Source organism: Dermacentor andersoni, chromosome 8 (genome assembly GCF_023375885.2).
Source record: "Dermacentor andersoni chromosome 8, qqDerAnde1_hic_scaffold, whole genome shotgun sequence".
In the NCBI taxonomy this organism is placed as follows: Eukaryota; Metazoa; Arthropoda; class Arachnida; order Ixodida; family Ixodidae; genus Dermacentor; species Dermacentor andersoni.
Window position 1 is genome coordinate 19,106,285 of NC_092821.1, and position 14,282 is coordinate 19,120,566.

The 14,282-nt window shown below is 41.4% G+C and overlaps 1 long non-coding RNA gene across 1 annotated transcript; it reads left to right on the forward strand.

The window, feature by feature from the left end:
- The first annotated feature begins 6,396 nt into the window (after nucleotides 1-6,396).
- Nucleotides 6,397-12,218, forward strand: LOC140219771 (uncharacterized). The gene is made up of 2 exons (XR_011895950.1): nucleotides 6,397-6,455; nucleotides 9,136-12,218. It is a non-coding gene; the product is annotated as an uncharacterized lncRNA (long non-coding RNA).
- The last annotated feature ends 2,064 nt before the right edge of the window (nucleotides 12,219-14,282 follow it).

Below are 14,282 nucleotides of genomic sequence, written 5' to 3' on the forward strand. Positions count from 1 at the left end.
CAAGAAAATTAGCCATTCTGAAGGAACAAAGTTAGGCGAAAAATTCTAATTAGAAAGCTCTAGAGCACTTTGCAAAACGTCCTATTAGGCAATTTCTCACTTTCTATCTATTAAGTGTTAGTGTTTTTCAGCTTACTGCGGACGCCCGTGAAATAGAAAAAATATCACCTGACATATATCCGCTTGCGCGCCATGCTTGCAGCGCTCCCAAACGAGGATACCATCGAGCAGGGTGTGTTGCCGCTTAAAAGGCGACAGGGCAGTGACGAAGGCGTTGGCTGTGGTATTGACGCCAGCGACGTGCTTCCCTCGCTGCGGTTCATGATGGCGATAAGCAGACGGGTGTTCACACCGGTTAAATGGTATGTTTTCGTTTGTGCGCAGAAGGCTTAGGAGCAGTGCAATCACGACTCGCAGGCGGGCATATGTCACGTGGTGCTTTTCCTATTTCGCGAGCATCCGCAGTAAGCTGAAAAAGAATAATACTTAACAGATGGAAAGACAGAAACTGTTTATTCAGGCGTGTTGCCAACAGCTCTGCAACTTTCTAATTGGAATTTCTTTCCTAACTTCCTTGCTTCAGAAGTTGGTTAATTATGCTTGACTAATTAGCTAATTAAGCAAAAATACACAAATAGCGCGACACGCTACATACCAAAGGGAGCAACATGCATTTAGTCGCGTCGTCATAGAGTTTACACTCGGCCTAAAGTTAGCAGAAACACCCTGCATATATATATATATATATATATATATATATATATATATATATATATATATATATATGCAGTTTGAGAAGACAAACGTCCCTACAAGCAGTCACAAACAACCGATGATTGGACGCATCCTGCATTTCCATCGGCGTCCATTATAAGGGGCCAGTGCCCTGGCTGTGTGTTAGGAAACGGCATTGCATGCCTCCATGTTAAATATGGTCAAGGTGGCGGAGAACGTTAACAAAATTCAAGTCTGGGGTTTGACGTGCCAAAACCACGCTTTGATTATGAGCCGCACCGTAGTAAGAAACGCCATATTTATTTTTGCCATCTGGGGTCCTTTAACCTGCACCGAACGCACAGTACACGGTCGTTTTTGCATTTCACCCCAATCGAAATGCAGCCGCCGCGGCCGGCATTAGATCTCAAGCACTCGGGTTAGTAGAGCAACACCTCAGCCACTATGCCACCACGGTGGGAGCGGCGGAGAAAGGAGTGAACATCGTTTTTACGGAGTGCGTTTCGCATACCCGTTAGCGCGCTATACAGAACGAAACGAAAAGCTTGGCCGATATGTACGACATGGTGCTCATATTCACATGGAGGCCAAATTCTGTTCTGTGACCTAGACGGGGTGCTGGCGAATGTGTTCGGAATCTGCTCGGCTACCAAGCACAATCTGCGCTGCTATACGTTCTCGGTGACAAATCGCACAGCGCAGGAGCACACGCACAAATGTTTAAAGAATGGGACGACAGACCGCCCGCAGTTTGCCATGACGTCGAAATAAGAAGCACAAACAGCGACGTTTCTGTACTTTTCTGGTCAATAGTTCAGTTCGCATGGTTGCGGCACGCATTACTTTTTTTTTAAATCCAAACGACGAAAACTGTGCGAGCACAAATTAGCGCGGCGTTTGTGACGTTTGAATTTGGCGCCTTTTCCCGCGCATGCCATTAGCTCCGGCCGGTGCACTGTGTTACTGCGCTAAAGAAAGTAGTTCATCAAAAAGCGAAGCAAAAAACTTTTATACACTTGCAAATCGCAACAATTGTTCAGTAATAACATGAAATTACATAATTTGTTATCCAATGGTACAATTTATGATAATATAAGCGTGTATTTGTATGAGTGTACATGTATGATTGCGCGTTTGCGCTGTTGCTTGGCGCATTCCGGCGAGTTCGTGCACGCAGCTTGCATGAGAGTTTCCTGCGTTTCCTGTGTTCTTTGTGTGCTTCGCTGTGACATCTTTGGAATATTTCTGCGTGTTGCTCGCTTTTTATGGACTTGTTGCCTCGAAGATCGCCATGATCGCCTCCGACTCAGCGACATCAAGGGTGAGTGAGTGTTTCGAATTCCCCTTGTTCGTCCATTGCGACGCGGTGAACGGAAGCGGGGAAATGATTTCAGCGCTTGTTCGTGTCTTCCGCGCGCCTCTTTTCTAGTTTTCATTCCTAGTACTATCCTTCCGTTGCGAGAATGGGTTGTACAGCACTAGATTTGCGGTAGATAACGTGGAGTTTTGTCCTGGTTTAACTTTACACTCCGCTTGTGGTGACGTAAGGCAGCTATGTGGTGCCACCTAAAACAGGGCATGTTGTACGCCATGATTTCTGATACGGTGTTCGAGCACCGATTGAGTTAGCCTTATTAATGAGCGCAAAACAATGCGACGTGAAACCACCCGATCTGTACTGTAATCGAAGATATTTCGTTTGCGCCACGCTAGTACAAGGCGTGTGAGCGAGCTTTCAGCAAAAAAAGGGGGGTGGGGGTGCGGTGGGATTGGCGAAAGTGTATTCTGTTGCGCTGTTCCCTTCAGGATCGAGTGACTCCGCGGTGCTTCAAGGCCATTATCTGACACGCCGTGCGGCCGATGTTCGCGCGATCGGAAAACACAGAGGAGGCTGTCGCGCAATAATAATAAAGAATTTCAAGGGTGTACATGCGATACGTGAGATACAATAGGGGTGATGCCACAGAGTGCTGCGAAATCATTACGCCTTGCCAACCGCGTGCGTTTTGTTTTCCCCCAGGTCGCGCGCATTCAACTTTATTTTTTCATCTTCTCCGTTCGTCGCCATCGAGTGCTTCGCCCAAACGGCTTCGCGTAGGCGCTCTTTGCATTCACGGAAAGGCAGATTTCATGGCACTCCAGGTCCTACAACATTCAAAATAATGTAATTTCGTGAAATTGCAGCTTTTCGCACTTCAGTAACTGATTTAACAATAGTTTTAAAATCAGTAAAGGAACGAGATGCCTGGCATATCTGCGTTGTCGTCCCACTGTGTTTCGAGGCGGCATGTATACGTTATCGGCAACATAAACATCAATAATTACCATGTTTCTTGTGACCATAGAAGTAGCTAGTTATGTCGAAAAGCTATTTTTGCTTTGAATCAGAGCACTATAGAGTGAACAGATTGAAAGGGGAGCGCATCGTTGTGAACTAAATCACGACGCTTTCCCACAAGCTTGGAATAATGCTTTGTCGAAAGAGCAGTTCTGTGAAATTCTTTCTTTGAGAGTAAGCAAAACTTCAGTAGCATCAGGTAGACGGGGAGTAAAAGAATGTAACACTGGTTTTATATGAAGGAGCTGCCTTTAATATGTGGCCATAACAGTTAAGTAGAAGCGTGGAAATAATTTTTAAAATAAGTAGAGGAATGTGAAATAAATTTTTTGACAAGGTCACACTGCCATTGGCAAGAGCGGCCACACTTTAGTGTATTCAATGACTAGTCATTTGTATCCGTCCATTTATGTCAGCCTAATGGTCCATGTAGCTCTTTTGATTGTCGCTTTTGCTGCATCGTGGCTTCACGTTTTAATAGTGACATCTTTTTTCAGATTCAAAATGAGCTGGGAGAGGCCCCAGCTGGAACAGTAAAAGTGAATTCTTTGGCCATCCATTCTGTAGCGTCACGATGATCAAATACAGTGATACCGTGAAAATGTATTGCAGGAAGCAGAAAAAACAACAACATTGCTGATGCAACTGCAACGCATTTGCTCCGGTGATCAATTGGTGCAGAGTGCCTTCATTAGGAGACATGGTGCCTTTAAGCACTTAGCTTAAAGACTTTGCAACTGCACTGGGACTGGGAGTGAATTTCATTGTCACTTGTGAACATATTAAACGCGGAATGTGCCTTTTTCAGTGTATATGCCTGATATGAGAGGGGCGTTCAGAAACTTAGTGTGGACATTAGTGGTCTGCATGAGTGCACATCTTTCTAGTTTTACCAGAACGAAGGTATTATGACCTATGTCATACAGCAGTGCACAGCTAGAGGTATCAAACCAGAACAGCAGCACCCTTTGAGAAAGTTGGCTGAAGAACGAGCAGTGATTGGGGCTTTCTGCATTTCAAGGGCCAAATTCCAAAAAGATTGATGCCGAGCTGGACGGTGTGAAGTGCCGGTCACCACATGCTGTAGCCAGCATGGCATTTTTAATCTCCTTGGCATTATGTCTCGTTAAGATACAGAATTTGCATCCCTGCTCATAAAGAAATTGGAAATTGGGAGGTTGAGGGGAAGTGGAAGGGCTCCCCTCTGGAGCAGCCAGTGCATGCCCTTTGCTATACTGATAATCCTACCTTAATGAGAACGAGTGATGCATGTTAACCTATTATGCAGCCAAGTGCATTCCTTGTTTTGTATTAAGGGGACACTAATGACACCTTAAATGAATTTAAAATAAAGCATCGTCTTAAATAACTACTTCTGTAACTTTCTTGGTAGTTGTTTGATTATTAGAGAAAATAAAGCTCAAAGTTCAATTTTCTGAGTATCGCCCCAAAATCTTTGTGCTGACGCCTCATTGTCACATCATGGATTCCAAGTATTTTTTCAAACTTGGGCTGTATTGGTTCTGTAAAAGTTCCTGACGCTTTTTATTTTGGGTTTTTGGAATACGATGAAGAACATCTTTATTTGTAAAAAAAATTGCTACACCTCAACAGACATCATCAAAATCCATGACGTCACAGCAAGCGGGTGTGGTAACTTCAAGGCAGCACTGCCACCAATCTTTCCTCTTGCTGCTTTTACAGTTTACTCAGCCTCTTGTCACGGTATGAGTGAATCTCTTGAATTGTAGGAAGGTCATGTACAGATACATCTAAAATAATTTTTGTCGTTAGTGATTTCATGCCGTAGTTGCTTAGCGGTGTTGGCACAGCTCCGCTAAGCACGAGGTCACAGGATCAAACAGCCGCATTTTGATGGAGGTGAAATACAAAACTGCCCAGGTACCTTGCAGCCTGATTTGGTAAAAATTAGTCCCGAGTTCCCCACTAAGGCGTGCCTAAACATCAGATTGTCGTTTTGGCACTTAAAACGCCAGAATTTAATTAATTTAATTTTGCTTTAGTGCTCCTTTAAGCTGTAGAATTCATGATCTTTGCAAAAACTCATGCTCGAAGTATTCTCCATAAAGATTAAATAAACAGTAGATATAAGTGTCTATTTATATTTTGAATTGTGGTGATACGTGATGACTATTAGAACGGTGGTACAACGAGAGACAGAATTGTAATACAATGTATGACGGCACGATGATGCACATCGAGGAAATGACAGTTTCCCTAGAGGTCCCTGACATGGACATCAACTGACTGTCCACAAACTTCTAAGTTCACTCCGTGATCTTGTGCAGCCTGTGCTTTGCGAGTCGATTAATTTAATTGAGGTGGTGGTTGGCACATACTGTCCTTGCAGCTTATGTACATTTCATACAGTGGAGTGGAATCTCACATATTACTTCTGCAGCACAGCAAGCTAACGTGACGTGTAGTGGTAATCTTAGTAATGATCGACAATCATGTCCCTCTTTGAGCTCCTAATGCTGCTTGCCAACACAAGCAGCAGCAGTTGCCCAAGATAGCGGGAAGGAGATTCATTGAAAAGTGGCATATGCCCAGGGTTGCATACCCAGTCACCCAAGCTGTTCCAACGGTTGATTTTGAACTCTTCCCTCAACATAGCAGCCCAATCTCCCCATTAGACCATGGACTACCTATTGACACAAATGGATGGGAAAATAGAGACAAACACCTGAAAATGTGAAGTATCCTAGAATGGTAATCACAATAAATAGTACTAGATGTGCATTAGCGCAAGCTCTTGGGCCAGTTGGTGCATGATGAACTTGAAAAAGGGGGGGGCCAGCAAAACAAAAGACGCGCACACACGTAAAAGGCGTTAGACAGGGATGGACGCTGGTCCGTCCCAACGTCCGTCCGTGTCTAATGCCGTTTCCTTGTGTGCGTGTCATTTGTGTTTCGCTGGTACTCCCCTTTTTCAAGTACTAGATGTTTGGATACTTTGGTTTATTATTCTTGTTTGTGCTGGATTGTTTTTCTGAAACATGTGGCGTCCAGACAGCATAAGAAGCTTGTAAGAAGTCAAGTTTAGCAATCTAGATTTGCAACAGGTACTTTTGTAATTTATTTGCAGTAGGGCTGTTGTGTGAATGTGCTTGAAAGGCTTAAAACTGTTTTGCTAACATTTACTTAAACATGCAGGTTCACATAGGTTGAAGGAGTGCACATTGAGAAGGTTATCCTGGCACAGTTTACCATGGCCTGCCATGGTGGACCAGGAAAGTTTGCAAGGGCCTTGCTTCACCATGTGTTCACAGAGGAGGAGCTCATGGGCCATTTGCGCTTTCGAAATAACACCAAGGGGCAAAAAAGGCTCTTGACCCCACCAGGGTCAGTGCTGTTATAGGCAAGTACCATATATCATTTCTGGTTGCATTTTTACATTCACATTTTTTCTAAAATTATGAACTTGCCATTGGCATAACAAACGACTTTCAAGTAGCCCGTGTGTGCAGTTGTGTGCGACAATAGCCTACTATTTGGAATGACTGTTCGTACGATCTTAAGTGCATAATGCCGCCATACTCAAATGCTTCTAAAATTTAAAAGCTGCCTTCACTGCTGAAAGTTTTTAGTGGCTCCACCACATAAAATGAGCTGCATTTGCGCATTAGCAGTGTTACTTGGCTGTCTTTGCAAGGAATAGTTGTCTGTGAAGCACGCTCCAAATCTATTGGCATGGAGGACATGTTTAGTTAGCCTGAAAATTTTATTCTAATACGCGAATTGCAGAGAAGGCATGCTCAAGTGTGGTTACTGCTCAGCTCGAGCAGGAGCATGTTCACCAAATTGCAGAAGTCAAAACAGCTCTCCAGGTTCTGAGATGTGAAACAGTAGTTTCACCAATTTTAACAGACCACATCGAATTAAGGTTGCTCCTATATTGAAGGAGGTCCATGTGATGCCAGACAGCAGCCTTTTAGCAGAGGGAACCTGAGTGGTGTGGCAATTTTCTTTTGGTTGTTTCAATCAAAGAAACAACAGGGACAGAGTTGCAAGCATTGCTGTCAACAGTACTACGTTTAGTGGGCGCTTACTCATTCTAAGCACTTAACCTATGACTCGTATTTATTAACGCACACTTTATCACTTTGTATTCTAAGATATGAAAAAAATATTTATGTGGCTTTTCCCCATATACTTCAATAAATTGAGAATAGGCTCTTGGGGCCTAATGTATAAAGCTTCTTACAGACCATCGGAAATGCCACTACTCCCATTCTGAAATTGTTAGAATTAATTCCTGCTTCCTTACTTCACCTACCTGTTAACAGGGTTATTATGAACCATTGCCAAGTAGATTATGGGCTTAAATTAATCAAAAAGATGAATGGGCTTTTCTGTCGCTCTTGTTTAGCCCGTTGAGGATCACATTTTGGGGAGAAATATGCCTCTCTAATTTAGGAGTTATATATTTTTTGTGGTGTGCAAATGCTCAAAACGTTCGAATTGAATAGTGTCCTATTCAATTTAGTCTTTAAATGGTCACTATTTGTAAATGCGAGTATTCTAATATTTCGAAACACCAATAAAACATGAAATTTGAGCCAAAGTACGGTAAATTTTCACCTCCAATAACATAGTGTAGACATAAAACGTAACAACTTGTAATAGCAGACCAGGCTACGTTACTTCAGTAGCTGTACTTTAGAGGCTGTACAGCAATCATTTATGCTTACTGAAGAGTCCTGTGCATGTGAAGAAACTTTCTGCTGCTCCATTTGTGCTTTTAATAAACAGCTTTTCATAACATAACAATGACAGAAACTTGCTAACTTTAATAATACTAGGATGTGAGCCTCATCTTACAATAAGTGTGTTATCAGCTGTTCATTATTCAGAAACTATCCATTATTTGATTTGCTTCTAGCATTATTCGGTTCAGCCTCAAAAATCACTTTTCGCGCACCCTTAATATTTTTATTGCAGATTTAAGTTCTTCAGAGTGACATTCCGAGAAAATAAACTGGTAAATAATATTTTTAAATAACAATAAAGTGGCAATACCATTTCAGTATTTGCAGTTTTACATGTTTTATTTTTTTATGCAGGATAAAGCAGCATAATTTTTTTGTGTAATGAAACTTACAAAAACCTTTGGCAACACTCCCAAATTACTGCAATGACAGACACCAAGGAGCTAGGTGAAAAATCAGTTTTGGAGAAACCCAAGGAGCGACAGCACTATAAGAATATTTTCTAGAAGTCTCAGAAGGTTGCAGCACCTCCAGTGGGATGCTAGGCAACACTTCGTTCTGAAAAGGCAAATTTTTTTCAGAACGTTCCATCACAGCCACAGATGTACGGCAGTGAACCCTAAAAGGGTTAAAGAAGTCAGTCCTATCGCATATGGCTCTTAGAAGACGCCATTTCTTCGTCTCTGTCACATTCTGCATGTGTCATGCTAAGCAGCTTGGTGCACTACACGGAATCCTCATTAGAACAGTAATTCAGTCGTCGAGGCAGAAAACATACTTCACTGTAAGCAGTGTCTTCTTTAATGTAGAAAGTCTTAAGTCATTGTAAGGCGAGAAGTACATTCCGATTGCATGTGAACTCAGGAAACCTAACATCAAATGAAGCTACACTCAGTTGTAGTGACATGACAGTATTGTATTTGGAGCATGGAAAAGCACAGTGAAGTGCAGCAAATTTTAATTATGAAAGCTACAAGAAATAATTTTAGTTGTCAGTTCAGGTTTATTTATGAACGACATGAATTTGTTTCACCATTTCGTTTCTCAGCAAGCAAAGCTCACATCTTTGACATTGAGGATATTCATAAAGTTATTTTGCTACAGTGTTTTGTTCCTCTTTGCCCTTTCCTGCATTTGACACTTAGTGGAGTCCTGTGCCGCACTGAATAAATTTAAATGGTCATGCTGTAAAGCTGTACCCGTGGAAAGTTGGACTAAAGCAACACAAATACATAAATCAATTTCGTTATAACGAGGGCAGATTGCATGCCATTCTTTTGCATGTGGAAGTTGCTTTTTAAAACTTGTTCTGGCTTCTTGTTTTTGCAGGCTTCACGTGTCGCAAATTGCCTGGTACCAACATGCCCTATGTAAAGAACTGTGGCCTCGCTTCTCGCATGGGACCAATAACCTCTCAAGAGCCCAAGTTGGACAGCTCAAACCAAAACACAAGTGTTGTGCTTTTGTAACTCTCGACATTTTTATGTTCTGTGTTAGTCTCCTGAAGGGCCCAATTTGGATTTCTCAAATGAGCTTACAAATGTTGTGCCTTTCTATGCCTTCACATTTTCATGTTAATTTTATTTATGTTAATTATGTGGGTCTCCTGAGAAGTCCACATTGGATTGCTCAATCCAGAATACAAGTGCTGTGCTTTGTTATAGTTCACTACATTTTTATGTTAGTTTTTGATATGGTTCTAGTAAGGAAAGTGTTTCCTTATTAATATATTTTTTTAAGTATCTTAAGCCATTTCATGCCAAACCACCCAATTTTGTCAAGAACTGTTCCATTATGGCAAACCATTTCAAGTTTGCTTGATTTTGAGTAGGTACAATGAGAGAATTTGCTTTCGTACATACACTTGAGTCATTCCAGGGCAACCAACCAACGTTTTTTTGACCATCACAGATATAGTTGAAGCTCCAAACTCTTGCTCCCCATTTATTTTCCTTCGCAAAAATTTTTTTGAACTTTGGCAAAAATTCATTGTTCTTGCCCAGCTAAGCTAGAAGGCACTGATACACGTTTCTTCTGAAAGGGAAATTGTATGATCCAAATATTCAGATGGTGTTCATGTCAAGAGACTGAAGTGCTGTGAGTGCCAAAATTTGCAAAGTTTGAATTTTCTTCTAACGTAGGGAAATACAGAAGGCACAAAATAAATATAAAATCAGACTGGTTGACTTGGGATAGCTGCAAAATATTTCAAGCCTTGGAGGTTCAGTTGATCAGCTAAAAAACTGTAAAGTTCAAATTTTTTGCAAACAGCTTCGTGTTGAAGGTAAAAAAATTAGCTTTGGTGGTTGGCACAAAAGTATATGTCGCTCATCGTTACACAGCCCTACATGTCTGCTATCATGTGACAAGTAACAAAAAGGTATTATTCTTTAAGTGCGATAAATTATTTTTTATAATGTTCATTTGTGGATCACACATACAGCATAAATATAGCATAAATATATGAAGCCATGTCATCTAGTAAGGAAATATTGTTAATATAATTAGCCACAAGAACTATTCAACAAACTGACTGCCTTTTTTATCATTGCGAAGGCAGGTGACGTCTAGCGCTGCAGCTGCAGTCTCAATTCGTATTTTTTTAACATGAACGCAAGAAGTGGTTGCCAATGGTGTCTGACCACATCAGACTAAACATGGCACATACGACTTTTATAGATGAGCATGTTCCGGCTCTGAAACAGTGGTAGCAAACACCACAAGAATTTGTTCGTACTCATGTAGGTTTTCAGTCCTAATTATGAAGGTGTTTTCTACTTGCATCGTCATTGGGCTTCAGGGAGCAGGGCACAAAGTGTCCTGCTCCCTCTATGTTGCATTGCACTGCGACATGCCCTTTAAAATGCTTTGTATATACAATATCAGCGCTCTTTCTGGATTTACTGTCTACATAATAGCTGATATTTCTTTTTGTAAACTGCACGAACCATATCTTTTAGCACTGCAGGATTCCCTCACGTATTTAATACGTACGAGGTCTGTTATAAAAGTATTTGACCTTTTTTTGCGAACACCTGATGAATATGTAACAAGTATGTTTTCATCAGCCGCCCTTGAACCTTTGTGCACGTGCACGAATTTTTTCCTGCCTTCCAATAGCGTGACTTGCTGGGACGCAGCATTTGAATGAGGTAGTACACAGTGCTCTCGTCGGTTTTTTATTGCAAGGAAAGTGGCGGAGTGACTGGAGCAGTGCTACTGCATCAAATTTTGCCAGAAACTGGGCGACAGCCAAGTGGAAACCATTCCGAAGATTCAGACTGCTTTTGGTGACTATGCTATGAGCAGCACACAGATTAAGGAGTGGTACAACCAGTTTAAAGACGGCCACGCATCGGTGGAGAGTGAGCCACGCTCCAGTCGGCCATCAACATGCCGAAATGACCAGGTCATTGCCGAAGTGAACCCCGTGGTGATGCGGGACTGTTGTGTGACTATCCAAGAAATTGTGGAAGAGGTGGGCATCAGCACATTTTATCCACATTCCATTATCACTGAAAATTTGGCCATGAAGAGAGTTGCACCGAAATTCGTTCCCAAGCTGCTCATGGTGGAGCTAAAGCAACTTCGTGTTGAAGTCTCACAGACATGCCGGATTCCACAAACAGTGACCCTAACTTCATGAACACCATAATCACTGGTGACAAGTCTTGGGGGTATGTTTACGACCCGGAAACCAAATCCCAGTCATTACAGTGGAAGCATTCCACGTCACCAACCAAAGACCGCTAAGTGCGCATCAACGTTAAAGTGTTGCTGACTGCTTTCTTTGACTCCCGCAGTGTGGTACACCACGGGTACGCACCACAGGGTCAAACAATCACTAAAGACTACTACAGGGATGTCCTCCATGGCCTTTGTGATGCTGTGTGGCGCAAGATACCGAAGTTGTCAACAGGAAATTGGCGCATCCATGACGACAATGCTTTTCTCGCACTTGATTCAGACTTTTTTGGCGAATAACCAGACTCCTGTAGTTCGACAGGCTCCTTACTCTCCTGATGTGGCCGCCTGCGACTTCTGGCTGTTTCCCAGAATCAAGAGGCCATTGAAAGAAGCGCGATTTCAGACAAGAGAAGACATTATGGCTGCAACGACAGCTGAGCTAAACTCCGTTCGGAAAGAGGCCTTCTCGGAATGCTTCTAACAATGGCAGCACTGCTGGGAGAAGTGACTGGAGTCCCAAGGAGACTACTTTGAGGGTGATTAGGTTTCCAACGCTCCAGTTATGCCAGTTTTTTTTTTTCTTCAGCCAAAGGTCAGATACTTTTCTAACAGACCTCGTATTGATAGTTTATGTGCAATGGCTGTATGGTTTACCTGGCCCACACCAAACACAAGCCTCGTTGCGTTAGAGCATGTGGCCCTTGGCAATAAAATGCAGACCCTAACACCGCTTCTCTGTCATCTGTGTGGAGACAAAGCCAGCTTTGTCGTGTGCATTCCCAGCCGGCAAGCTGTGCACACATCCGAGAAAAGTCGGTGCTGACAAAATTTCAAAAAAGAATTTCTCGCATTTAAAAATAATGCCTTCTTTAACTTCACACATGCATAGCAGACATGTAGAGCTATCCAATAATGTATCACATATTTTTTGGCCAACTACGAAAGCTGTTTTTTCCTTCAACATGAAGCGTCTTGCAAAAGATTAGAATTTGTTTTTTTTTACAGGCGATCAGCTGAACCTTCAAAGCTGCACATAGTTTATTGCTATACTATGTCACCTGGGCTACCATTCTGTATTTAAGTTCTGTCCTGTGAATTTTTCGTTACTAAAAAAAATCCAACTGATTGCAATTTGACTCGTTTTTGCCGGTGCCAAAAGCAATTGGAAGTATTCAAATATTTGAAAAATTGGCTATTTTGGCAGTTGCATCACTTCACCGTATTTCCACGCACACCATTTGAAGGCCTCGATCAATACAATGTGCATTTGAAAAAGAATGTTGATTGATGTCCTCTAGCTCAGCTGAGCAGGAAAACTAAACTGTCACCAAAATGCTATAAAATATCTGGCAAAAATTAATAAAAGTGGGTAACGAGTTTTGAACTCTAGTAAACACATGGCAATGTTTCAGCTATATGTGTGGTGTCAAAAAAACACTGGTCGATTCGGCATGGAATCGCACACCTGCAAGTGCATCTGTGCCATTGTCAGAGTTCAGTAAAAACTGCATTTTACATAGCTTTGTAAACATGGTTTATTGCTATCTAAAATACATGAGTAACAATTAATAGGTATAAGTCGGCTTAAATTTAAAATGCGACAAAAAATCTCCGGTAATGGCAATGATGTGCCTTTCGTGTTTGCATGAAACCATATATTTTTCTGAATTCTTTCGTTATTTTTTTGTGACAGTGAATAAAATTGAACTCACAAAAGGAGTAACTTTGTTTTATTCCAGCACATCACTAATAGTTTTTTTTCATATAAAAATCTGAAGTAGTTAATATGAATAAGTCGCTTGATATGGAATGACCTGTGCAGGAACGTTATCATGGCAGAAAACGCAACTGTATCATGCAACAGTAATGCAGCATAATAAACTGCTCCCATAAGCATCACTTATTGTGATTGCCATATTTCAGAAGTATGTAAGGTTTACTGAAATTGGCACACGCCATTCAACCAACAAATAAGGATTGTACAGTGGTCCTTTTTCAGTTTTACAGATTTTTTTAAAGTTGTCTGTGCCAGGTAGCATAATTTTTGTTCTTGAGCTGGATTATTCAGAGGTGGACATTACTAGCACAAGAAATGGCAACATTAAACTGATTCTCATAAATTTATTAATTCACTTAAACATCAAGGCACATATTTCAGTTTGCGAATTGTAGCCAGTGAGGTTGAAAGACATATTCACTTGAAATTAATTTCCAGGATGACACCAGTTGCGAGATTTTTTCATAAATGTGAGAGACATACATGGGCATTCCGGTACCTTTTTGCTTCAATGCATAACAGTGCGTTTTGTTAACAAAAAAGTGCTACAGCAGTGTATTTCTACAGCCAGTTTGATGGCATGTGTCTCGTTACTGGTGTCATTATGGAAGTTCGTTCTTAGTGCATACACCTTGTAAAATTACCGTCTACAATTCGTAAAAACTTTATTAGGAACTGAGTTTTTCTTAGTCAGCTGACTATGGTGTCTTGATTTCTCATGCAAGTAATGTTTGGCACTCTGTATCTAGAGTTATGTTAGCTGCAACAGTCCGTGTTTAATAAATTCCATGAAACTTAAAGATAACCACCCTGCATATCAGGTCTCATTTGAGTGCTGTGGGCTCAAGCAAATCGTGCCATGGTAATAGTACCACTGGCTCCCTAATAGAGAAAGCAAGTACCTTTTTTGAGTGTTCTTATTGACAGTCATGTCAGTCTGCTTCTACATTTATTTATTTAGGTATTTATTTTTTTTAAATTTATTTCTTTTGGGAAATGTGTTTTACTTGAG